We start from the raw sequence: 27307 nt of genomic DNA, 5'->3' as shown, positions 1-27307 counted from the left end.
GGGGAGTCTTGCACAGCTCGTTGTTTTAACGTGCACATGCCGTCCTGGTATTCAGTGCACAGTGAAGGCAATCGCAAAAGTCCAGGTGCTGCTGACTCTCAAACACAAGGCGCTGGCTATGTTCTTGCTTCTCGACAACTCAACGGAGTGCTTCATTTCTGCAGTTGCCATCGAGGTCTCTGCACTCGGAGCCTCAGAGGACGAGCACGAGTTTCCCAGGAGGGGCTGCATCAGGACGAATTCAAAATTCAGGAAAATTGTCCTGGAACACCTTCCATAAGTATGCTAGAATGGAATTGAAGAAGCAGGCGAGCGGCCACCAAGGTCTTCTAGCAGCCCGTAGGCTGTGCACACAAGTCCGGTGCTCTGCGGCTTCGTTCTTCGCCCTCGTACAAGCTACCGCTCTGTCCGGCTCCCGGAGCAGGAGAAGCGGCTGCTTCGCGCACACAACAGCCGTACGCTCCGAAGCGCTGCTTCAGCCGAAAGACGCCGGCGACCGGCGCTTCGCTTCGGACAGCTCCGGAGAGCCGGAGTGTGCGTCTGCACTAGACTGCATCATAGCGAAAAGCTTTGGCAGTGTGTCTCGCAGGGAGATAGCTTAGGAGCGCAGCGCACTTATGCCTCCCTTGTCCAGAAACACGATTTTACTGCACACTCCAAAAACACTGCTCTTTCCAGGGCAATATATAAGCTGCTTTCTGACGGCCGTGATCTTTCGGGGAGTCTTGCACAGCTCGTTGTTTTAACGTGCACATGCCGTCCTGGCATTCAGTGCACAGTGAAGGCAATCGCAAAAGTCCAGGTGCTGCTGACTCTCAAACACAAGGCGCTGGCTATGTTCTTGCTTCTCGACAACTCAACGGAGTGCTTCATTTCTGCAGTTGCCATCGAGGTCTCTGCACTCGGAGCCTCAGAGGACGAGCACGAGTTTCCCAGGAGGGGCTGCATCAGGACGAATTCAAAATTCAGGAAAATTGTCCTGGAACACCTTCCATAAGGATGCTAGAATGGAATTGAAGAGGCAGGCGAGTGTCCACCACGGTCCTCTAGCAGTCCTTAGGGTGCGCGCAGAAGCCCGGTGCTCTTCGGCTTCGTTCTTCGCCCTCGTACAAGCTACCGCTCTGTCCGGCTCCCGGAGCAGGAGAAGCGGCTGCTTCGCGCACACAGCAGCGGAGCGGCAGCCCGTACGCTCCGAAGCTCTGCTTCAGCCGAAAGACGCCGGCGACCGGCGCTTCGCTTCGGATAGCAGCCGAGAGCCGTAGTGTGCGTCTGCACTAAACTGCATCATAGCGAAAAGCTTTGGCAGTGTGTCTCGCAGGGAGATAGCTTAGGAGCGCAGCGCACTTATGCCTCCCTTGTCCAGAAACACGATTTTACTGCACACTCCAAAAACACTGCTCTTTCCAGGGCAATATATAAGCTGCTTTCTGACGGCCGTGATCTTTCGGGGAGTCTTGCACAGCTCGTTGTTTTAACGTGCACATGCCGTCCTGGTATTCAGTGCACAGTGAAGGCAATCGCAAAAGTCCAGGTGCTGCTGACTCTCAAACACAAGGCGCTGGCTATGTTCTTGCTTCTCGACAACTCAACGGAGTGCTTCATTTCTGCAGTTGCCATCGAGGTCTCTGCACTCGGAGCCTCAGAGGACGAGCACGAGTTTCCCAGGAGGGGCTGCATCAGGACGAATTCAAAATTCAGGAAAATTGTCCTGGAACACCTTCCATAAGGATGCTAGAATGGAATTGAAGAGGCAGGCGAGTGTCCACCACGGTCCTCTAGCAGTCCTTAGGGTGCGCGCAGAAGCCCGGTGCTCTTCGGCTTCGTTCTTCGCCCTCGTACAAGCTACCGCTCTGTCCGGCTCCCGGAGCAGGAGAAGCGGCTGCTTCGCGCACACAGCAGCGGAGCGGCAGCCCGTACGCTCCGAAGCTCTGCTTCAGCCGAAAGACGCCGGCGACCGGCGCTTCGCTTCGGATAGCAGCCGAGAGCCGTAGTGTGCGTCTGCACTAAACTGCATCATAGCGAAAAGCTTTGGCAGTGTGTCTCGCAGGGAGATAGCTTAGGAGCGCAGCGCACTTATGCCTCCCTTGTCCAGAAACACGATTTTACTGCACACTCCAAAAACACTGCTCTTTCCAGGGCAATATATAAGCTGCTTTCTGACGGCCGTGATCTTTCGGGGAGTCTTGCACAGCTCGTTGTTTTAACGTGCACATGCCGTCCTGGTATTCAGTGCACAGTGAAGGCAATCGCAAAAGTCCAGGTGCTGCTGACTCTCAAACACAAGGCGCTGGCTATGTTCTTGCTTCTCGACAACTCAACGGAGTGCTTCATTTCTGCAGTTGCCATCGAGGTCTCTGCACTCGGAGCCTCAGAGGACGAGCACGAGTTTCCCAGGAGGGGCTGCATCAGGACGAATTCAAAATTCAGGAAAATTGTCCTGGAACACCTTCCATAAGGATGCTAGAATGGAATTGAAGAGGCAGGCGAGTGTCCACCACGGTCCTCTAGCAGTCCTTAGGGTGCGCGCAGAAGCCCGGTGCTCTTCGGCTTCGTTCTTCGCCCTCGTACAAGCTACCGCTCTGTCCGGCTCCCGGAGCAGGAGAAGCGGCTGCTTCGCGCACACAGCAGCGGAGCGGCAGCCGTACGCTCCGAAGCTCTGCTTCAGCCGAAAGACGCCGGCGACCGGCGCTTCGCTTCGGATAGCAGCCGAGAGCCGTAGTGTGCGTCTGCACTAAACTGCATCATAGCGAAAAGCTTTGGCAGTGTGTCTCGCAGGGAGATAGCTTAGCAGCGCAGCGCACTTATGCCTCCCTTGTCCAGAAACACGATTTTACTGCACTCTCCAAAAACACTGCTCTTTCCAGGGCAATATATAAGCTGCTTTCTGACGGCCGTGATCTTTCGGAGAGTCTTGCACAGCTCGTTGTTTTAACGTGCACATGCCGTCCTGGTATTCAGTGCACAGTGAAGGCAATCGCAAAAGTCCAGGTGCTGCTGACTCTCAAACACAAGGCGCTGGCTATGTTCTTGCTTCTCGACAACTCAACGGAGTGCTTCATTTCTGCAGTTGCCATCGAGGTCTCTGCACTCGGAGCCTCAGAGGACGAGCACGAGTTTCCCAGGAGGGGCTGCATCAGGACGAATTCAAAATTCAGGAAAATTGTCCTGGAACACCTTCCATAAGTATGCTAGAATGGAATTGAAGAGGCAGGCGAGCGGCCACCAAGGTCTTCTAGCAGCCCGTAGGCTGTGCACACAAGTCCGGTGCTCTGCGGCTTCGTTCTTCGCCCTCGTACAAGCTACCGCTCTGTCCGGCTCCCGGAGCAGGAGAAGCGGCTGCTTCGCGCACACAACAGCCGTACGCTCCGAAGCGCTGCTTCAGCCGAAAGACGCCGGCCACCGGCGCTTCGCTTCGGACAGCTCCGGAGAGCCGGAGTGTGCGTCTGCACTAGACTGCATCATAGCGAAAAGCTTTGGCAGTGTGTCTCGCAGGGAGATAGCTTAGGAGCGCAGCGCACTTATGCCTCCCTTGTCCAGAAACACGATTTTACTGCACTCTCCAAAAGCACTGCTGTTTTGAGGTCAAGATGCCAGATGCTCTCTGATGCCCGTGCTACCTTCCTTCTCCTGCCCAGCTCGTTGTTGCAGCGTGCACGTGCCGTCCTGGCATTCAGTGCACAGTGAAGGCAATCGCAAAAGTCCAGGTGCTGCTGACTCCCAAACACAAGGCGCTGGCTATGTTCTTGCTTCTCGACAACTCAACGGAGTGCTTCATTTCTGCAGTTGCCATCGAGGTCTCTGCACTCGGAGCCTCAGAGGACGAGCACGAGTTTCCCAGGAGGGGCTGCATCAGGACGAATTCAAAATTCAGGAAAATTGTCCTGGAACACCTTCCATAAGGATGCTAGAATGGAATTGAAGAGGCAGGCGAGTGTCCACCACGGTCCTCTAGCAGTCCTTAGGGTGCGCGCAGAAGCCCGGTGCTCTTCGGCTTCGTTCTTCGCCCTCGTACAAGCTACCGCTCTGTCCGGCTCCCGGAGCAGGAGAAGCGGCTGCTTCGCGCACACAGCAGCGGAGCGGCAGCCGTACGCTCCGAAGCTCTGCTTCAGCCGAAAGACGCCGGCGACCGGCGCTTCGCTTCGGATAGCAGCCGAGAGCCGTAGTGTGCGTCTGCACTAAACTGCATCATAGCGAAAAGCTTTGGCAGTGTGTCTCGCAGGGAGATAGCTTAGGAGCGCAGCGCACTTATGCCTCCCTTGTCCAGAAACACGATTTTACTGCACACTCCAAAAACACTGCTCTTTCCAGGGCAATATATAAGCTGCTTTCTGACGGCCGTGATCTTTCGGGGAGTCTTGCACAGCTCGTTGTTTTAACGTGCACATGCCGTCCTGGCATTCAGTGCACAGTGAAGGCAATCGCAAAAGTCCAGGTGCTGCTGACTCTCAAACACAAGGCGCTGGCTATGTTCTTGCTTCTCGACAACTCAACGGAGTGCTTCATTTCTGCAGTTGCCATCGAGGTCTCTGCACTCGGAGCCTCAGAGGACGAGCACGAGTTTCCCAGGAGGGGCTGCATCAGGACGAATTCAAAATTCAGGAAAATTGTCCTGGAACACCTTCCATAAGGATGCTAGAATGGAATTGAAGAGGCAGGCGAGTGTCCACCACGGTCCTCTAGCAGTCCTTAGGGTGCGCGCAGAAGCCCGGTGCTCTTCGGCTTCGTTCTTCGCCCTCGTACAAGCTACCGCTCTGTCCGGCTCCCGGAGCAGGAGAAGCGGCTGCTTCGCGCACACAGCAGCGGAGCGGCAGCCGTACGCTCCGAAGCGCTGCTTCAGCCGAAAGACGCCGGCGACCGGCGGTTCGCTTCGGACAGCTCCGGAGAGCCGGAGTGTGCGTCTGCACTAGACTGCATCATAGCGAAAAGCTTTGTCAGTGTGTCTCGCAGGGAGATAGCTTAGGAGCGCAGCGCACTTATGCCTCCCTTGTCCAGAAACACGATTTTACTGCACACTCCAAAAACACTGCTCTTTCCAGGGCAATATATAAGCTGCTTTCTGACGGCCGTGATCTTTCGGGGAGTCTTGCACAGCTCGTTGTTTTAACGTGCACATGCCGTCCTGGTATTCAGTGCACAGTGAAGGCAATCGCAAAAGTCCAGGTGCTGCTGACTCTCAAACACAAGGCGCTGGCTATGTTCTTGCTTCTCGACAACTCAACGGAGTGCTTCATTTCTGCAGTTGCAATCGAGGTCTCTGCACTCGGAGCCTCAGAGGACGAGCACGAGTTTCCCAGGAGGGGCTGCATCAGGACGAATTCAAAATTCAGGAAAATTGTCCTGGAACACCTTCCATAAGGATGCTAGAATGGAATTGAAGAGGCAGGCGAGTGTCCACCACGGTCCTCTAGCAGTCCTTAGGGTGCGCGCAGAAGCCCGGTGCTCTTCGGCTTCGTTCTTCGCCCTCGTACAAGCTACCGCTCTGTCCGGCTCCCGGAGCAGGAGAAGCGGCTGCTTCGCGCACACAGCAGCGGAGCGGCAGCCCGTACGCTCCGAAGCTCTGCTTCAGCCGAAAGACGCCGGCGACCGGCGCTTCGCTTCGGATAGCAGCCGAGAGCCGTAGTGTGCGTCTGCACTAAACTGCATCATAGCGAAAAGCTTTGGCAGTGTGTCTCGCAGGGAGATAGCTTAGGAGCGCAGCGCACTTATGCCTCCCTTGTCCAGAAACACGATTTTACTGCACACTCCAAAAACACTGCTCTTTCCAGGGCAATATATAAGCTGCTTTCTGACGGCCGTGATCTTTCGGGGAGTCTTGCACAGCTCGTTGTTTTAACGTGCACATGCCGTCCTGGTATTCAGTGCACAGTGAAGGCAATCGCAAAAGTCCAGGTGCTGCTGACTCTCAAACACAAGGCGCTGGCTATGTTCTTGCTTCTCGACAACTCAACGGAGTGCTTCATTTCTGCAGTTGCCATCGAGGTCTCTGCACTCGGAGCCTCAGAGGACGAGCACGAGTTTCCCAGGAGGGGCTGCATCAGGACGAATTCAAAATTCAGGAAAATTGTCCTGGAACACCTTCCATAAGGATGCTAGAATGGAATTGAAGAGGCAGGCGAGTGTCCACCACGGTCCTCTAGCAGTCCTTAGGGTGCGCGCAGAAGCCCGGTGCTCTTCGGCTTCGTTCTTCGCCCTCGTACAAGCTACCGCTCTGTCCGGCTCCCGGAGCAGGAGAAGCGGCTGCTTCGCGCACACAGCAGCGGAGCGGCAGCCCGTACGCTCCGAAGCTCTGCTTCAGCCGAAAGACGCCGGCGACCGGCGCTTCGCTTCGGATAGCAGCCGAGAGCCGTAGTGTGCGTCTGCACTAAACTGCATCATAGCGAAAAGCTTTGGCAGTGTGTCTCGCAGGGAGATAGCTTAGGAGCGCAGCGCACTTATGCCTCCCTTGTCCAGAAACACGATTTTACTGCACACTCCAAAAACACTGCTCTTTCCAGGGCAATATATAAGCTGCTTTCTGACGGCCGTGATCTTTCGGGGAGTCTTGCACAGCTCGTTGTTTTAACGTGCACATGCCGTCCTGGTATTCAGTGCACAGTGAAGGCAATCGCAAAAGTCCAGGTGCTGCTGACTCTCAAACACAAGGCGCTGGCTATGTTCTTGCTTCTCGACAACTCAACGGAGTGCTTCATTTCTGCAGTTGCCATCGAGGTCTCTGCACTCGGAGCCTCAGAGGACGAGCACGAGTTTCCCAGGAGGGGCTGCATCAGGACGAATTCAAAATTCAGGAAAATTGTCCTGGAACACCTTCCATAAGGATGCTAGAATGGAATTGAAGAGGCAGGCGAGTGTCCACCACGGTCCTCTAGCAGTCCTTAGGGTGCGCGCAGAAGCCCGGTGCTCTTCGGCTTCGTTCTTCGCCCTCGTACAAGCTACCGCTCTGTCCGGCTCCCGGAGCAGGAGAAGCGGCTGCTTCGCGCACACAGCAGCGGAGCGGCAGCCGTACGCTCCGAAGCTCTGCTTCAGCCGAAAGACGCCGGCGACCGGCGCTTCGCTTCGGATAGCAGCCGAGAGCCGTAGTGTGCGTCTGCACTAAACTGCATCATAGCGAAAAGCTTTGTCAGTGTGTCTCGCAGGGAGATAGCTTAGCAGCGCAGCGCACTTATGCCTCCCTTGTCCAGAAACACGATTTTACTGCACTCTCCAAAAACACTGCTCTTTCCAGGGCAATATATAAGCTGCTTTCTGACGGCCGTGATCTTTCGGAGAGTCTTGCACAGCTCGTTGTTTTAACGTGCACATGCCGTCCTGGTATTCAGTGCACAGTGAAGGCAATCGCAAAAGTCCAGGTGCTGCTGACTCTCAAACACAAGGCGCTGGCTATGTTCTTGCTTCTCGACAACTCAACGGAGTGCTTCATTTCTGCAGTTGCCATCGAGGTCTCTGCACTCGGAGCCTCAGAGGACGAGCACGAGTTTCCCAGGAGGGGCTGCATCAGGACGAATTCAAAATTCAGGAAAATTGTCCTGGAACACCTTCCATAAGTATGCTAGAATGGAATTGAAGAGGCAGGCGAGCGGCCACCAAGGTCTTCTAGCAGCCCGTAGGCTGTGCACACAAGTCCGGTGCTCTGCGGCTTCGTTCTTCGCCCTCGTACAAGCTACCGCTCTGTCCGGCTCCCGGAGCAGGAGAAGCGGCTGCTTCGCGCACACAACAGCCGTACGCTCCGAAGCGCTGCTTCAGCCGAAAGACGCCGGCGACCGGCGGTTCGCTTCGGACAGCTCCGGAGAGCCGGAGTGTGCGTCTGCACTAGACTGCATCATAGCGAAAAGCTTTGGCAGTGTGTCTCGCAGGGAGATAGCTTAGGAGCGCAGCGCACTTATGCCTCCCTTGTCCAGAAACACGATTTTACTGCACACTCCAAAAACACTGCTCTTTCCAGGGCAATATATAAGCTGCTTTCTGACGGCCGTGATCTTTCGGGGAGTCTTGCACAGCTCGTTGTTTTAACGTGCACATGCCGTCCTGGTATTCAGTGCACAGTGAAGGCAATCGCAAAAGTCCAGGTGCTGCTGACTCTCAAACACAAGGCGCTGGCTATGTTCTTGCTTCTCGACAACTCAACGGAGTGCTTCATTTCTGCAGTTGCCATCGAGGTCTCTGCACTCGGAGCCTCAGAGGACGAGCACGAGTTTCCCAGGAGGGGCTGCATCAGGACGAATTCAAAATTCAGGAAAATTGTCCTGGAACACCTTCCATAAGGATGCTAGAATGGAATTGAAGAGGCAGGCGAGTGTCCACCACGGTCCTCTAGCAGTCCTTAGGGTGCGCGCAGAAGCCCGGTGCTCTTCGGCTTCGTTCTTCGCCCTCGTACAAGCTACCGCTCTGTCCGGCTCCCGGAGCAGGAGAAGCGGCTGCTTCGCGCACACAGCAGCGGAGCGGCAGCCGTACGCTCCGAAGCTCTGCTTCAGCCGAAAGACGCCGGCGACCGGCGCTTCGCTTCGGATAGCAGCCGAGAGCCGTAGTGTGCGTCTGCACTAAACTGCATCATAGCGAAAAGCTTTGGCAGTGTGTCTCGCAGGGAGATAGCTTAGGAGCGCAGCGCACTTATGCCTCCCTTGTCCAGAAACACGATTTTACTGCACACTCCAAAAACACTGCAGTTTCGAGGTCAAGATGCCAGATGCTCTCTGATGCCCGTGCTACCTTCCTTCTCCTGCCCAGCTCGTTGTTGCAGCGTGCACGTGCCGTCCTGGCATTCAGTGCACAGTGAAGGCAATCGCAAAAGTCCAGGTGCTGCTGACTCCCAAACACAAGGCGCTGGCTATGTTCTTGCTTCTCGACAACTCAACGGAGTGCTTCATTTCTGCAGTTGCCATCGAGGTCTCTGCACTCGGAGCCTCAGAGGACGAGCACGAGTTTCCCAGGAGGGGCTGCATCAGGACGAATTCAAAATTCAGGAAAATTGTCCTGGAACACCTTCCATAAGGATGCTAGAATGGAATTGAAGAGGCAGGCGAGCGGCCACCAAGGTCCTCTAGCAGCCCGTAGGCTGTGCACACAAGTCCGGTGCTCTGCGGCTTCGTTCTTCGCCCTCGTACAAGCTACCGCTCTGTCCGGCTCCCGGAGCAGGAGAAGCGGCTGCTTCGCGCACACAACAGCCGTACGCTCCGAAGCGCTGCTTCAGCCGAAAGACGCCGGCGACCGGCGCTTCGCTTCGGACAGCTCCGGAGAGCCGGAGTGTGCGTCTGCACTAGACTGCATCATAGCGAAAAGCTTTGTCAGTGTGTCTCGCAGGGAGATAGCTTAGGAGCGCAGCGCACTTATGCCTCCCTTGTCCAGAAACACGATTTTACTGCACACTCCAAAAACACTGCTCTTTCCAGGGCAATATATAAGCTGCTTTCTGACGGCCGTGATCTTTCGGGGAGTCTTGCACAGCTCGTTGTTTTAACGTGCACATGCCGTCCTGGTATTCAGTGCACAGTGAAGGCAATCGCAAAAGTCCAGGTGCTGCTGACTCTCAAACACAAGGCGCTGGCTATGTTCTTGCTTCTCGACAACTCAACGGAGTGCTTCATTTCTGCAGTTGCCATCGAGGTCTCTGCACTCGGAGCCTCAGAGGACGAGCACGAGTTTCCCAGGAGGGGCTGCATCAGGACGAATTCAAAATTCAGGAAAATTGTCCTGGAACACCTTCCATAAGTATGCTAGAATGGAATTGAAGAAGCAGGCGAGCGGCCACCAAGGTCTTCTAGCAGCCCGTAGGCTGTGCACACAAGTCCGGTGCTCTGCGGCTTCGTTCTTCGCCCTCGTACAAGCTACCGCTCTGTCCGGCTCCCGGAGCAGGAGAAGCGGCTGCTTCGCGCACACAACAGCCGTACGCTCCGAAGCGCTGCTTCAGCCGAAAGACGCCGGCGACCGGCGCTTCGCTTCGGACAGCTCCGGAGAGCCGGAGTGTGCGTCTGCACTAGACTGCATCATAGCGAAAAGCTTTGGCAGTGTGTCTCGCAGGGAGATAGCTTAGGAGCGCAGCGCACTTATGCCTCCCTTGTCCAGAAACACGATTTTACTGCACACTCCAAAAACACTGCTCTTTCCAGGGCAATATATAAGCTGCTTTCTGACGGCCGTGATCTTTCGGGGAGTCTTGCACAGCTCGTTGTTTTAACGTGCACATGCCGTCCTGGCATTCAGTGCACAGTGAAGGCAATCGCAAAAGTCCAGGTGCTGCTGACTCTCAAACACAAGGCGCTGGCTATGTTCTTGCTTCTCGACAACTCAACGGAGTGCTTCATTTCTGCAGTTGCCATCGAGGTCTCTGCACTCGGAGCCTCAGAGGACGAGCACGAGTTTCCCAGGAGGGGCTGCATCAGGACGAATTCAAAATTCAGGAAAATTGTCCTGGAACACCTTCCATAAGGATGCTAGAATGGAATTGAAGAGGCAGGCGAGTGTCCACCACGGTCCTCTAGCAGTCCTTAGGGTGCGCGCAGAAGCCCGGTGCTCTTCGGCTTCGTTCTTCGCCCTCGTACAAGCTACCGCTCTGTCCGGCTCCCGGAGCAGGAGAAGCGGCTGCTTCGCGCACACAGCAGCGGAGCGGCAGCCCGTACGCTCCGAAGCTCTGCTTCAGCCGAAAGACGCCGGCGACCGGCGCTTCGCTTCGGATAGCAGCCGAGAGCCGTAGTGTGCGTCTGCACTAAACTGCATCATAGCGAAAAGCTTTGGCAGTGTGTCTCGCAGGGAGATAGCTTAGGAGCGCAGCGCACTTATGCCTCCCTTGTCCAGAAACACGATTTTACTGCACACTCCAAAAACACTGCTCTTTCCAGGGCAATATATAAGCTGCTTTCTGACGGCCGTGATCTTTCGGGGAGTCTTGCACAGCTCGTTGTTTTAACGTGCACATGCCGTCCTGGTATTCAGTGCACAGTGAAGGCAATCGCAAAAGTCCAGGTGCTGCTGACTCTCAAACACAAGGCGCTGGCTATGTTCTTGCTTCTCGACAACTCAACGGAGTGCTTCATTTCTGCAGTTGCCATCGAGGTCTCTGCACTCGGAGCCTCAGAGGACGAGCACGAGTTTCCCAGGAGGGGCTGCATCAGGACGAATTCAAAATTCAGGAAAATTGTCCTGGAACACCTTCCATAAGGATGCTAGAATGGAATTGAAGAGGCAGGCGAGTGTCCACCACGGTCCTCTAGCAGTCCTTAGGGTGCGCGCAGAAGCCCGGTGCTCTTCGGCTTCGTTCTTCGCCCTCGTACAAGCTACCGCTCTGTCCGGCTCCCGGAGCAGGAGAAGCGGCTGCTTCGCGCACACAGCAGCGGAGCGGCAGCCCGTACGCTCCGAAGCTCTGCTTCAGCCGAAAGACGCCGGCGACCGGCGCTTCGCTTCGGATAGCAGCCGAGAGCCGTAGTGTGCGTCTGCACTAAACTGCATCATAGCGAAAAGCTTTGGCAGTGTGTCTCGCAGGGAGATAGCTTAGGAGCGCAGCGCACTTATGCCTCCCTTGTCCAGAAACACGATTTTACTGCACACTCCAAAAACACTGCTCTTTCCAGGGCAATATATAAGCTGCTTTCTGACGGCCGTGATCTTTCGGGGAGTCTTGCACAGCTCGTTGTTTTAACGTGCACATGCCGTCCTGGTATTCAGTGCACAGTGAAGGCAATCGCAAAAGTCCAGGTGCTGCTGACTCTCAAACACAAGGCGCTGGCTATGTTCTTGCTTCTCGACAACTCAACGGAGTGCTTCATTTCTGCAGTTGCCATCGAGGTCTCTGCACTCGGAGCCTCAGAGGACGAGCACGAGTTTCCCAGGAGGGGCTGCATCAGGACGAATTCAAAATTCAGGAAAATTGTCCTGGAACACCTTCCATAAGGATGCTAGAATGGAATTGAAGAGGCAGGCGAGTGTCCACCACGGTCCTCTAGCAGTCCTTAGGGTGCGCGCAGAAGCCCGGTGCTCTTCGGCTTCGTTCTTCGCCCTCGTACAAGCTACCGCTCTGTCCGGCTCCCGGAGCAGGAGAAGCGGCTGCTTCGCGCACACAGCAGCGGAGCGGCAGCCGTACGCTCCGAAGCTCTGCTTCAGCCGAAAGACGCCGGCGACCGGCGCTTCGCTTCGGATAGCAGCCGAGAGCCGTAGTGTGCGTCTGCACTAAACTGCATCATAGCGAAAAGCTTTGGCAGTGTGTCTCGCAGGGAGATAGCTTAGCAGCGCAGCGCACTTATGCCTCCCTTGTCCAGAAACACGATTTTACTGCACTCTCCAAAAACACTGCTCTTTCCAGGGCAATATATAAGCTGCTTTCTGACGGCCGTGATCTTTCGGAGAGTCTTGCACAGCTCGTTGTTTTAACGTGCACATGCCGTCCTGGTATTCAGTGCACAGTGAAGGCAATCGCAAAAGTCCAGGTGCTGCTGACTCTCAAACACAAGGCGCTGGCTATGTTCTTGCTTCTCGACAACTCAACGGAGTGCTTCATTTCTGCAGTTGCCATCGAGGTCTCTGCACTCGGAGCCTCAGAGGACGAGCACGAGTTTCCCAGGAGGGGCTGCATCAGGACGAATTCAAAATTCAGGAAAATTGTCCTGGAACACCTTCCATAAGTATGCTAGAATGGAATTGAAGAGGCAGGCGAGCGGCCACCAAGGTCTTCTAGCAGCCCGTAGGCTGTGCACACAAGTCCGGTGCTCTGCGGCTTCGTTCTTCGCCCTCGTACAAGCTACCGCTCTGTCCGGCTCCCGGAGCAGGAGAAGCGGCTGCTTCGCGCACACAACAGCCGTACGCTCCGAAGCGCTGCTTCAGCCGAAAGACGCCGGCCACCGGCGCTTCGCTTCGGACAGCTCCGGAGAGCCGGAGTGTGCGTCTGCACTAGACTGCATCATAGCGAAAAGCTTTGGCAGTGTGTCTCGCAGGGAGATAGCTTAGGAGCGCAGCGCACTTATGCCTCCCTTGTCCAGAAACACGATTTTACTGCACTCTCCAAAAGCACTGCAGTTTTGAGGTCAAGATGCCAGATGCTCTCTGATGCCCGTGCTACCTTCCTTCTCCTGCCCAGCTCGTTGTTGCAGCGTGCACGTGCCGTCCTGGCATTCAGTGCACAGTGAAGGCAATCGCAAAAGTCCAGGTGCTGCTGACTCCCAAACACAAGGCGCTGGCTATGTTCTTGCTTCTCGACAACTCAACGGAGTGCTTCATTTCTGCAGTTGCCATCGAGGTCTCTGCACTCGGAGCCTCAGAGGACGAGCACGAGTTTCCCAGGAGGGGCTGCATCAGGACGAATTCAAAATTCAGGAAAATTGTCCTGGAACACCTTCCATAAGGATGCTAGAATGGAATTGAAGAGGCAGGCGAGTGTCCACCACGGTCCTCTAGCAGTCCTTAGGGTGCGCGCAGAAGCCCGGTGCTCTTCGGCTTCGTTCTTCGCCCTCGTACAAGCTACCGCTCTGTCCGGCTCCCGGAGCAGGAGAAGCGGCTGCTTCGCGCACACAGCAGCGGAGCGGCAGCCGTACGCTCCGAAGCTCTGCTTCAGCCGAAAGACGCCGGCGACCGGCGCTTCGCTTCGGATAGCAGCCGAGAGCCGTAGTGTGCGTCTGCACTAAACTGCATCATAGCGAAAAGCTTTGGCAGTGTGTCTCGCAGGGAGATAGCTTAGGAGCGCAGCGCACTTATGCCTCCCTTGTCCAGAAACACGATTTTACTGCACACTCCAAAAACACTGCTCTTTCCAGGGCAATATATAAGCTGCTTTCTGACGGCCGTGATCTTTCGGGGAGTCTTGCACAGCTCGTTGTTTTAACGTGCACATGCCGTCCTGGCATTCAGTGCACAGTGAAGGCAATCGCAAAAGTCCAGGTGCTGCTGACTCTCAAACACAAGGCGCTGGCTATGTTCTTGCTTCTCGACAACTCAACGGAGTGCTTCATTTCTGCAGTTGCCATCGAGGTCTCTGCACTCGGAGCCTCAGAGGACGAGCACGAGTTTCCCAGGAGGGGCTGCATCAGGACGAATTCAAAATTCAGGAAAATTGTCCTGGAACACCTTCCATAAGGATGCTAGAATGGAATTGAAGAGGCAGGCGAGTGTCCACCACGGTCCTCTAGCAGTCCTTAGGGTGCGCGCAGAAGCCCGGTGCTCTTCGGCTTCGTTCTTCGCCCTCGTACAAGCTACCGCTCTGTCCGGCTCCCGGAGCAGGAGAAGCGGCTGCTTCGCGCACACAGCAGCGGAGCGGCAGCCGTACGCTCCGAAGCGCTGCTTCAGCCGAAAGACGCCGGCGACCGGCGGTTCGCTTCGGACAGCTCCGGAGAGCCGTAGTGTGCGTCTGCACTAGACTGCATCATAGCGAAAAGCTTTGTCAGTGTGTCTCGCAGGGAGATAGCTTAGGAGCGCAGCGCACTTATGCCTCCCTTGTCCAGAAACACGATTTTACTGCACACTCCAAAAACACTGCTCTTTCCAGGGCAATATATAAGCTGCTTTCTGACGGCCGTGATCTTTCGGGGAGTCTTGCACAGCTCGTTGTTTTAACGTGCACATGCCGTCCTGGTATTCAGTGCACAGTGAAGGCAATCGCAAAAGTCCAGGTGCTGCTGACTCTCAAACACAAGGCGCTGGCTATGTTCTTGCTTCTCGACAACTCAACGGAGTGCTTCATTTCTGCAGTTGCAATCGAGGTCTCTGCACTCGGAGCCTCAGAGGACGAGCACGAGTTTCCCAGGAGGGGCTGCATCAGGACGAATTCAAAATTCAGGAAAATTGTCCTGGAACACCTTCCATAAGGATGCTAGAATGGAATTGAAGAGGCAGGCGAGTGTCCACCACGGTCCTCTAGCAGTCCTTAGGGTGCGCGCAGAAGCCCGGTGCTCTTCGGCTTCGTTCTTCGCCCTCGTACAAGCTACCGCTCTGTCCGGCTCCCGGAGCAGGAGAAGCGGCTGCTTCGCGCACACAGCAGCGGAGCGGCAGCCGTACGCTCCGAAGCTCTGCTTCAGCCGAAAGACGCCGGCGACCGGCGCTTCGCTTCGGATAGCAGCCGAGAGCCGTAGTGTGCGTCTGCACTAAACTGCATCATAGCGAAAAGCTTTGGCAGTGTGTCTCGCAGGGAGATAGCTTAGGAGCGCAGCGCACTTATGCCTCCCTTGTCCAGAAACACGATTTTACTGCACACTCCAAAAACACTGCTCTTTCCAGGGCAATATATAAGCTGCTTTCTGACGGCCGTGATCTTTCGGGGAGTCTTGCACAGCTCGTTGTTTTAACGTGCACATGCCGTCCTGGTATTCAGTGCACAGTGAAGGCAATCGCAAAAGTCCAGGTGCTGCTGACTCTCAAACACAAGGCGCTGGCTATGTTCTTGCTTCTCGACAACTCAACGGAGCCCATCATTTCTGCAGTTGCAATCTAGGTCTCTGCACTCGGAGCCTCAGAGGACGAGCACGAGTTTCCCAGGAGGGGCTGCATCAGGACGAATTCAAAATTCAGGAAAATTGTCCTGGAACACCTTCCATAAGGATGCTAGAATGGAATTGAAGAGGCAGGCGAGTGTCCACCACGGTCCTCTAGCAGTCCTTAGGGTGCGCGCAGAAGCCCGGTGCTCTTCGGCTTCGTTCTTCGCCCTCGTACAAGCTACCGCTCTGTCCGGCTCCCGGAGCAGGAGAAGCGGCTGCTTCGCGCACACAGCAGCGGAGCGGCAGCCGTACGCTCCGAAGCTCTGCTTCAGCCGAAAGACGCCGGCGACCGGCGCTTCGCTTCGGATAGCAGCCGAGAGCCGTAGTGTGCGTCTGCACTAAACTGCATCATAGCGAAAAGCTTTGGCAGTGTGTCTCGCAGGGAGATAGCTTAGGAGCGCAGCGCACTTATGCCTCCCTTGTCCAGAAACACGATTTTACTGCACACTCCAAAAACACTGCTCTTTCCAGGGCAATATATAAGCTGCTTTCTGACGGCCGTGATCTTTCGGGGAGTCTTGCACAGCTCGTTGTTTTAACGTGCACATGCCGTCCTGGTATTCAATGCACAGTGAAGGCAATCGCAAAAGTCCAGGTGCTGCTGACTCTCAAACACAAGGCGCTGGCTATGTTCTTGCTTCTCGACAACTCAACGGAGTGCTTCATTTCTGCAGTTGCCATCGAGGTCTCTGCACTCGGAGCCTCAGAGGACGAGCACGAGTTTCCCAGGAGGGGCTGCATCAGGACGAATTCAAAATTCAGGAAAATTGTCCTGGAACACCTTCCATAAGGATGCTAGAATGGAATTGAAGAGGCAGGCGAGTGTCCACCACGGTCCTCTAGCAGGCCTTAGGGTGCGCGCAGAAGCCCGGTGCTCTTCGGCTTCGTTCTTCGCCCTCGTACAAGCTACCGCTCTGTCCGGCTCCCGGAGCAGGAGAAGCGGCTGCTTCGCGCACACAAGAGCGGAGCGGCAGCCGTACGCTCCGAAGCGCTGCTTCAGCCGAAAGACGCCGGCCACCGTCGCTTGGCTTCGGACAGCTCCGGAGAGCCGTAGTGTGCGTCTGCACTAAACTGCATCATAGCGAAAAGCTTTGGCAGTGTGTCTCGCAGGGAGATAGCTTAGGAGCGCAGCGCACTTATGCCTCCCTTGTCCAGAAACACGATTTTACTGCACACTCCAAAAACACTGCAGTTTCGAGGTCAAGATGCCAGATGCTCTCTGATGCCCGTGCTACCTTCCTTCTCCTGCCCAGCTCGTTGTTGCAGCGTGCACGTGCCGTCCTGGCATTCAGTGCACAGTGAAGGCAATCGCAAAAGTCCAGGTGCTGCTGACTCTCAAACACAAGGCGCTGGCTATGTTCTTGCTTCTCGACAACTCAACGGAGTGCTTCATTTCTGCAGTTGCCATCGAGGTCTCTGCACTCGGAGCCTCAGAGGACGAGCACGAGTTTCCCAGGAGGGGCTGCATCAGGACGAATTCAAAATTCAGGAAAATTGTCCTGGAACACCTTCCATAAGGATGCTAGAATGGAATTGAAGAGGCAGGCGAGTGTCCACCACGGTCCTCTAGCAGGCCTTAGGGTGCGCGCAGAAGCCCGGTGCTCTTCGGCTTCGTTCTTCGCCCTCGTACAAGCTACCGCTCTGTCCGGCTCCCGGAGCAGGAGAAGCGGCTGCTTCGCGCACACAAGAGCGGAGCGGCAGCCCTACGCTCCGAAGCGCTGCTTCAGCCGAAAGACGCCGGCCACCGGCGCTTCGCTTCGGACAGCTCCGGAGAGCCGGAGTGTGCGTCTGCACTAGACTGCATCATAGCGAAAAGCTTTGGCAGTGTGTCTCGCAGGGAGATAGCTTAGGAGCGCAGCGCACTTATGCCTCCCTTGTCCAGAAACACGATTTTACTGCACACTCCAAAAACACTGCAGTTTCGAGGTCAAGATGCCAGATGCTCTCTGATGCCCGTGCTACCTTCCTTCTCCTGCCCAGCTCGTTGTTGCAGCGTGCACGTGCCGTCCTGGCATTCAGTGCACAGTGAAGGCAATCGCAAAAGTCCAGGTGCTGCTGACTCTCAAACACAAGGCGCTGGCTATGTTCTTGCTTCTCGACAACTCAACGCAGCCCTTCATTTCTGCAGTTGCAATCGAGGTCTCTGCATGTCGGAGCCTCAGAGGACGAGCACGAGTTTCCCAGGAGGGGCTGCATCAGGACGAATTCAAAATTCAGGAAAATTGTCCTGGAACACCTTCCATAAGGATGCTCGAAGGGAATTGAAGAGGCAGGCGATTGTCCACCACGGTCCTCTAGCAGTCCTTAGGGTGCGCGCAGAAGCCCGGTGCTCTTCGGCTTCGTTCTTCGCCCTCGTACAAGCTACCGCTCTGTCCGGCTCCCGGAGCAGGAGAAGCGGCTGCTTCGCGCACACAAGAGCGGAGCGGCAGCCCTACGCTCCGAAGCGCTGCTTCAGCCGAAAGACGCCGGCCACCGGCGCTTGGCTTCGGACAGCTCCGGAGAGCCGGAGTGTGCGTCTGCACTAGACTGCATCATAGCGAAAAGCTTTGGCAGTGTGTCTCGCAGGGAGATAGCTTAGGAGCGCAGCGCACTTATGCCTCCCTTGTCCAGAAACACGATTTTACTGCACACTCCAAAAACACTGCAGTTTCGAGGTCAAGATGCCAGATGCTCTCTGATGCCCGTGCTACCTTCCTTCTCCTGCCCAGCTCGTTGTTGCAGCGTGCACGTGCCGTCCTGGCATTCAGTGCACAGTGAAGGCAATCGCAAAAGTCCAGGTGCTGCTGACTCCCAAACACAAGGCGCTGGCTATGTTCTTGCTTCTCGACAACTCAACGCAGCCCTTCATTTCTGCAGTTGCAATCGAGGTCTCTGCATGTCGGAGCCTCAGAGGACGAGCACGAGTTTCCCAGGAGGGGCTGCATCAGGACGAATTCAAAATTCAGGAAAATTGTCCTGGAACACCTTCCATAAGGATGCTAGAATGGAATTGAAGAGGCAGGCGAGTGTCCACCACGGTCCTCTAGCAGTCCTTAGGGTGCGCGCAGAAGCCCGGTGCTCTTCGGCTTCGTTCTTCGCCCTCGTACAAGCTACCGCTCTGTCCGGCTCCCGGAGCAGGAGAAGCGGCTGCTTCGCGCACACAGCAGCGGAGCGGCAGCCCGTACGCTCCGAAGCTCTGCTTCAGCCGAAAGACGCCGGCGACCGGCGCTTCGCTTCGGATAGCAGCCGAGAGCCGTAGTGTGCGTCTGCACTAAACTGCATCATAGCGAAAAGCTTTGGCAGTGTGTCTCGCAGGGAGATAGCTTAGGAGCGCAGCGCACTTATGCCTCCCTTGTCCAGAAACACGATTTTACTGCACACTCCAAAAACACTGCTCTTTCCAGGGCAATATATAAGCTGCTTTCTGACGGCCGTGATCTTTCGGGGAGTCTTGCACAGCTCGTTGTTTTAACGTGCACATGCCGTCCTGGTATTCAGTGCACAGTGAAGGCAATCGCAAAAGTCCAGGTGCTGCTGACTCTCAAACACAAGGCGCTGGCTATGTTCTTGCTTCTCGACAACTCAACGGAGTGCTTCATTTCTGCAGTTGCCATCGAGGTCTCTGCACTCGGAGCCTCAGAGGACGAGCACGAGTTTCCCAGGAGGGGCTGCATCAGGACGAATTCAAAATTCAGGAAAATTGTCCTGGAACACCTTCCATAAGGATGCTAGAATGGAATTGAAGAGGCAGGCGAGTGTCCACCACGGTCCTCTAGCAGTCCTTAGGGTGCGCGCAGAAGCCCGGTGCTCTTCGGCTTCGTTCTTCGCCCTCGTACAAGCTACCGCTCTGTCCGGCTCCCGGAGCAGGAGAAGCGGCTGCTTCGCGCACACAGCAGCGGAGCGGCAGCCCGTACGCTCCGAAGCTCTGCTTCAGCCGAAAGACGCCGGCGACCGGCGCTTCGCTTCGGATAGCAGCCGAGAGCCGTAGTGTGCGTCTGCACTAAACTGCATCATAGCGAAAAGCTTTGGCAGTGTGTCTCGCAGGGAGATAGCTTAGGAGCGCAGCGCACTTATGCCTCCCTTGTCCAGAAACACGATTTTACTGCACACTCCAAAAACACTGCTCTTTCCAGGGCAATATATAAGCTGCTTTCTGACGGCCGTGATCTTTCGGGGAGTCTTGCACAGCTCGTTGTTTTAACGTGCACATGCCGTCCTGGTATTCAGTGCACAGTGAAGGCAATCGCAAAAGTCCAGGTGCTGCTGACTCTCAAACACAAGGCGCTGGCTATGTTCTTGCTTCTCGACAACTCAACGGAGTGCTTCATTTCTGCAGTTGCCATCGAGGTCTCTGCACTCGGAGCCTCAGAGGACGAGCACGAGTTTCCCAGGAGGGGCTGCATCAGGACGAATTCAAAATTCAGGAAAATTGTCCTGGAACACCTTCCATAAGGATGCTAGAATGGAATTGAAGAGGCAGGCGAGTGTCCACCACGGTCCTCTAGCAGTCCTTAGGGTGCGCGCAGAAGCCCGGTGCTCTTCGGCTTCGTTCTTCGCCCTCGTACAAGCTACCGCTCTGTCCGGCTCCCGGAGCAGGAGAAGCGGCTGCTTCGCGCACACAGCAGCGGAGCGGCAGCCGTACGCTCCGAAGCTCTGCTTCAGCCGAAAGACGCCGGCGACCGGCGCTTCGCTTCGGATAGCAGCCGAGAGCCGTAGTGTGCGTCTGCACTAAACTGCATCATAGCGAAAAGCTTTGGCAGTGTGTCTCGCAGGGAGATAGCTTAGCAGCGCAGCGCACTTATGCCTCCCTTGTCCAGAAACACGATTTTACTGCACTCTCCAAAAACACTGCTCTTTCCAGGGCAATATATAAGCTGCTTTCTGACGGCCGTGATCTTTCGGAGAGTCTTGCACAGCTCGTTGTTTTAACGTGCACATGCCGTCCTGGTATTCAGTGCACAGTGAAGGCAATCGCAAAAGTCCAGGTGCTGCTGACTCTCAAACACAAGGCGCTGGCTATGTTCTTGCTTCTCGACAACTCAACGGAGTGCTTCATTTCTGCAGTTGCCATCGAGGTCTCTGCACTCGGAGCCTCAGAGGACGAGCACGAGTTTCCCAGGAGGGGCTGCATCAGGACGAATTCAAAATTCAGGAAAATTGTCCTGGAACACCTTCCATAAGTATGCTAGAATGGAATTGAAGAGGCAGGCGAGCGGCCACCAAGGTCTTCTAGCAGCCCGTAGGCTGTGCACACAAGTCCGGTGCTCTGCGGCTTCGTTCTTCGCCCTCGTACAAGCTACCGCTCTGTCCGGCTCCCGGAGCAGGAGAAGCGGCTGCTTCGCGCACACAACAGCCGTACGCTCCGAAGCGCTGCTTCAGCCGAAAGACGCCGGCGACCGGCGGTTCGCTTCGGACAGCTCCGGAGAGCCGGAGTGTGCGTCTGCACTAGACTGCATCATAGCGAAAAGCTTTGGCAGTGTGTCTCGCAGGGAGATAGCTTAGGAGCGCAGCGCACTTATGCCTCCCTTGTCCAGAAACACGATTTTACTGCACTCTCCAAAAGCACTGCAGTTTTGAGGTCAAGATGCCAGATGCTCTCTGATGCCCGTGCTACCTTCCTTCTCCTGCCCAGCTCGTTGTTGCAGCGTGCACGTGCCGTCCTGGCATTCAGTGCACAGTGAAGGCAATCGCAAAAGTCCAGGTGCTGCTGACTCCCAAACACAAGGCGCTGGCTATGTTCTTGCTTCTCGACAACTCAACGGAGTGCTTCATTTCTGCAGTTGCCATCGAGGTCTCTGCACTCGGAGCCTCAGAGGACGAGCACGAGTTTCCCAGGAGGGGCTGCATCAGGACGAATTCAAAATTCAGGAAAATTGTCCTGGAACACCTTCCATAAGGATGCTAGAATGGAATTGAAGAGGCAGGCGAGTGTCCACCACGGTCCTCTAGCAGTCCTTAGGGTGCGCGCAGAAGCCCGGTGCTCTTCGGCTTCGTTCTTCGCCCTCGTACAAGCTACCGCTCTGTCCGGCTCCCGGAGCAGGAGAAGCGGCTGCTTCGCGCACACAGCAGCGGAGCGGCAGCCGTACGCTCCGAAGCTCTGCTTCAGCCGAAAGACGCCGGCGACCGGCGCTTCGCTTCGGATAGCAGCCGAGAGCCGTAGTGTGCGTCTGCACTAAACTGCATCATAGCGAAAAGCTTTGGCAGTGTGTCTCGCAGGGAGATAGCTTAGGAGCGCAGCGCACTTATGCCTCCCTTGTCCAGAAACACGATTTTACTGCACACTCCAAAAACACTGCTCTTTCCAGGGCAATATATAAGCTGCTTTCTGACGGCCGTGATCTTTCGGGGAGTCTTGCACAGCTCGTTGTTTTAACGTGCACATGCCGTCCTGGCATTCAGTGCACAGTGAAGGCAATCGCAAAAGTCCAGGTGCTGCTGACTCTCAAACACAAGGCGCTGGCTATGTTCTTGCTTCTCGACAACTCAACGGAGTGCTTCATTTCTGCAGTTGCCATCGAGGTCTCTGCACTCGGAGCCTCAGAGGACGAGCACGAGTTTCCCAGGAGGGGCTGCATCAGGACGAATTCAAAATTCAGGAAAATTGTCCTGGAACACCTTCCATAAGGATGCTAGAATGGAATTGAAGAGGCAGGCGAGTGTCCACCACGGTCCTCTAGCAGTCCTTAGGGTGCGCGCAGAAGCCCGGTGCTCTTCGGCTTCGTTCTTCGCCCTCGTACAAGCTACCGCTCTGTCCGGCTCCCGGAGCAGGAGAAGCGGCTGCTTCGCGCACACAGCAGCGGAGCGGCAGCCGTACGCTCCGAAGCGCTGCTTCAGCCGAAAGACGCCGGCGACCGGCGGTTCGCTTCGGACAGCTCCGGAGAGCCGGAGTGTGCGTCTGCACTAGACTGCATCATAGCGAAAAGCTTTGTCAGTGTGTCTCGCAGGGAGATAGCTTAGGAGCGCAGCGCACTTATGCCTCCCTTGTCCAGAAACACGATTTTACTGCACACTCCAAAAACACTGCTCTTTCCAGGGCAATATATAAGCTGCTTTCTGACGGCCGTGATCTTTCGGGGAGTCTTGCACAGCTCGTTGTTTTAACGTGCACATGCCGTCCTGGCATTCAGTGCACAGTGAAGGCAATCGCAAAAGTCCAGGTGCTGCTGACTCTCAAACACAAGGCGCTGGCTATGTTCTTGCTTCTCGACAACTCAACGGAGTGCTTCATTTCTGCAGTTGCAATCGAGGTCTCTGCACTCGGAGCCTCAGAGGACGAGCACGAGTTTCCCAGGAGGGGCTGCATCAGGACGAATTCAAAATTCAGGAAAATTGTCCTGGAACACCTTCCATAAGGATGCTAGAATGGAATTGAAGAGGCAGGCGAGTGTCCACCACGGTCCTCTAGCAGTCCTTAGGGTGCGCGCAGAAGCCCGGTGCTCTTCGGCTTCGTTCTTCGCCCTCGTACAAGCTACCGCTCTGTCCGGCTCCCGGAGCAGGAGAAGCGGCTGCTTCGCGCACACAGCAGCGGAGCGGCAGCCGTACGCTCCGAAGCTCTGCTTCAGCCGAAAGACGCCGGCGACCGGCGCTTCGCTTCGGATAGCAGCCGAGAGCCGTAGTGTGCGTCTGCACTAAACTGCATCATAGCGAAAAGCTTTGGCAGTGTGTCTCGCAGGGAGATAGCTTAGGAGCGCAGCGCACTTATGCCTCCCTTGTCCAGAAACACGATTTTACTGCACACTCCAAAAACACTGCTCTTTCCAGGGCAATATATAAGCTGCTTTCTGACGGCCGTGATCTTTCGGGGAGTCTTGCACAGCTCGTTGTTTTAACGTGCACATGCCGTCCTGGTATTCAGTGCACAGTGATAGCAATCGCAAAAGTCCAGGTGCTGCTGACTCTCAAACACAAGGCGCTGGCTATGTTCTTGCTTCTCGACAACTCAACGGAGCCCATCATTTCTGCAGTTGCAATCTAGGTCTCTGCACTCGGAGCCTCAGAGGACGAGCACGAGTTTCCCAGGAGGGGCTGCATCAGGACGAATTCAAAATTCAGGAAAATTGTCCTGGAACACCTTCCATAAGGATGCTAGAATGGAATTGAAGAGGCAGGCGAGTGTCCACCACGGTCCTCTAGCAGTCCTTAGGGTGCGCGCAGAAGCCCGGTGCTCTTCGGCTTCGTTCTTCGCCCTCGTACAAGCTACCGCTCTGTCCGGCTCCCGGAGCAGGAGAAGCGGCTGCTTCGCGCACACAGCAGCGGAGCGGCAGCCGTACGCTCCGAAGCGCTGCTTCAGCCGAAAGACGCCGGCGACCGGCGCTTCGCTTCGGATAGCAGCCGAGAGCCGTAGTGTGCGTCTGCACTAAACTGCATCATAGCGAAAAGCTTTGGCAGTGTGTCTCGCAGGGAGATAGCTTAGGAGCGCAGCGCACTTATGCCTCCCTTGTCCAGAAACACGATTTTACTGCACACTCCAAAAACACTGCTCTTTCCAGGGCAATATATAAGCTGCTTTCTGACGGCCGTGATCTTTCGGGGAGTCTTGCACAGCTCGTTGTTTTAACGTGCACATGCCGTCCTGGTATTCAATGCACAGTGAAGGCAATCGCAAAAGTCCAGGTGCTGCTGACTCTCAAACACAAGGCGCTGGCTATGTTCTTGCTTCTCGACAACTCAACGGAGTGCTTCATTTCTGCAGTTGCCATCGAGGTCTCTGCACTCGGAGCCTCAGAGGACGAGCACGAGTTTCCCAGGAGGGGCTGCATCAGGACGAATTCAAAATTCAGGAAAATTGTCCTGGAACACCTTCCATAAGGATGCTAGAATGGAATTGAAGAGGCAGGCGAGTGTCCACCACGGTCCTCTAGCAGGCCTTAGGGTGCGCGCAGAAGCCCGGTGCTCTTCGGCTTCGTTCTTCGCCCTCGTACAAGCTACCGCTCTGTCCGGCTCCCGGAGCAGGAGAAGCGGCTGCTTCGCGCACACAAGAGCGGAGCGGCAGCCGTACGCTCCGAAGCGCTGCTTCAGCCGAAAGACGCCGGCCACCGTCGCTTGGCTTCGGACAGCTCCGGAGAGCCGTAGTGTGCGTCTGCACTAAACTGCATCATAGCGAAAAGCTTTGGCAGTGTGTCTCGCAGGGAGATAGCTTAGGAGCGCAGCGCACTTATGCCTCCCTTGTCCAGAAACACGATTTTACTGCACACTCCAAAAACACTGCAGTTTCGAGGTCAAGATGCCAGATGCTCTCTGATGCCCGTGCTACCTTCCTTCTCCTGCCCAGCTCGTTGTTGCAGCGTGCACGTGCCGTCCTGGCATTCAGTGCACAGTGAAGGCAATCGCAAAAGTCCAGGTGCTGCTGACTCTCAAACACAAGGCGCTGGCTATGTTCTTGCTTCTCGACAACTCAACGGAGTGCTTCATTTCTGCAGTTGCCATCGAGGTCTCTGCACTCGGAGCCTCAGAGGACGAGCACGAGTTTCCCAGGAGGGGCTGCATCAGGACGAATTCAAAATTCAGGAAAATTGTCCTGGAACACCTTCCATAAGGATGCTAGAATGGAATTGAAGAGGCAGGCGAGTGTCCACCACGGTCCTCTAGCAGGCCTTAGGGTGCGCGCAGAAGCCCGGTGCTCTTCGGCTTCGTTCTTCGCCCTCGTACAAGCTACCGCTCTGTCCGGCTCCCGGAGCAGGAGAAGCGGCTGCTTCGCGCACACAAGAGCGGAGCGGCAGCCCTACGCTCCGAAGCGCTGCTTCAGCCGAAAGACGCCGGCCACCGGCGCTTCGCTTCGGACAGCTCCGGAGAGCCGGAGTGTGCGTCTGCACTAGACTGCATCATAGCGAAAAGCTTTGGCAGTGTGTCTCGCAGGGAGATAGCTTAGGAGCGCAGCGCACTTATGCCTCCCTTGTCCAGAAACACGATTTTACTGCACACTCCAAAAACACTGCAGTTTCGAGGTCAAGATGCCAGATGCTCTCTGATGCCCGTGCTACCTTCCTTCTCCTGCCCAGCTCGTTGTTGCAGCGTGCACGTGCCGTCCTGGCATTCAGTGCACAGTGAAGGCAATCGCAAAAGTCCAGGTGCTGCTGACTCTCAAACACAAGGCGCTGGCTATGTTCTTGCTTCTCGACAACTCAACGCAGCCCTTCATTTCTGCAGTTGCAATCGAGGTCTCTGCATGTCGGAGCCTCAGAGGACGAGCACGAGTTTCCCAGGAGGGGCTGCATCAGGACGAATTCAAAATTCAGGAAAATTGTCCTGGAACACCTTCCATAAGGATGCTCGAAGGGAATTGAAGAGGCAGGCGATTGTCCACCACGGTCCTCTAGCAGTCCTTAGGGTGCGCGCAGAAGCCCGGTGCTCTTCGGCTTCGTTCTTCGCCCTCGTACAAGCTACCGCTCTGTCCGGCTCCCGGAGCAGGAGAAGCGGCTGCTTCGCGCACACAAGAGCGGAGCGGCAGCCCTACGCTCCGAAGCGCTGCTTCAGCCGAAAGACGCCGGCCACCGGCGCTTGGCTTCGGACAGCTCCGGAGAGCCGGAGTGTGCGTCTGCACTAGACTGCATCATAGCGAAAAGCTTTGGCAGTGTGTCTCGCAGGGAGATAGCTTAGGAGCGCAGCGCACTTATGCCTCCCTTGTCCAGAAACACGATTTTACTGCACACTCCAAAAACACTGCAGTTTCGAGGTCAAGATGCCAGATGCTCTCTGATGCCCGTGCTACCTTCCTTCTCCTGCCCAGCTCGTTGTTGCAGCGTGCACGTGCCGTCCTGGCATTCAGTGCACAGTGAAGGCAATCGCAAAAGTCCAGGTGCTGCTGACTCCCAAACACAAGGCGCTGGCTATGTTCTTGCTTCTCGACAACTCAACGCAGCCCTTCATTTCTGCAGTTGCAATCGAGGTCTCTGCATGTCGGAGCCTCAGAGGACGAGCACGAGTTTCCCAGGAGGGGCTGCATCAGGACGAATTCAAAATTCAGGAAAATTGTCCTGGAACACCTTCCATAAGGATGCTAGAATGGAATTGACGAGGCGGGCGAGCGGCCACCATGGTCCTCTAGCAGTCCTTAGGGTGCGCGCAGAAGCCCGGTGCTCTTCGGCTTCGTTCTTCGCCCTCGTACAAGCTACCGCTCTGTCCGGCTCCCGGAGCAGGAGAAGCGGCTGCTTCGCGCACACAGCAGCGGAGCGGCAGCCGTACGCTCCGAAGCTCTGCTTCAGCCGAAAGACGCCGGCGACCGGCGCTTCGCTTCGGATAGCAGCCGAGAGCCGTAGTGTGCTTCTGCACTAAACTGCATCATAGCGAAAAGCTTTGGCAGTGTGTCTCGCAGGGAGATAGCTTAGGAGCGCAGCGCACTTATGCCTCCCTTGTCCAGAAACACGATTTTACTGCACTCTCCAAAAACACTGCAGTTTCGAGGTCAAGATGCCAGATGCTCTCTGATGCCCGTGCTACCTTCCTTCTCCTGCCCACCGTGTTTTTTTAGCGTGCACATGTCCGGGCAATCAGTGCACAGTGAAGGCAATCGCAAAAGTCCAGCAGCTGCTGACTCCCAGACACTAGGCGCTGGCTATGTTCTTGCTTCTCGACAACTCAACGCAGCCCTTCTTTTCTGCAGCTGCCATCGATGTTTCTGCATCTCGGAGCCTCAGGGGACGAGCACGAGTTTCCCAGGAGGGGCTGTATCAGGACGAACCAATAAGCAATGAAAGTTGTCCTGGAACAGCTCCATAGAGCATGCCAGCTGTGAATTGATGGGTTAGGGAGGTGCAGCCACCTTCCTCTAGCAGCCCGTAGGCTGTGCACACAAGTCCGGTGCTCTGTGGCTTCGTTCTTCGCCCTCGTACAAGCTACCGCTCTGTCCGGCTCCCGGAGCAGGAGAAGCGGCTGCTTTGCGCACACTA

This window comes from Lonchura striata, chromosome 9 (genome assembly GCF_050655825.1).
Source record: "Lonchura striata isolate lonStrDom1 chromosome 9, ASM5065582v1, whole genome shotgun sequence".
Classification (NCBI taxonomy): Eukaryota; Metazoa; Chordata; class Aves; order Passeriformes; family Estrildidae; genus Lonchura; species Lonchura striata.
The sequence above is the reverse complement of the archived record's forward strand: the minus strand, read 5'-3'. Positions refer to the sequence as shown.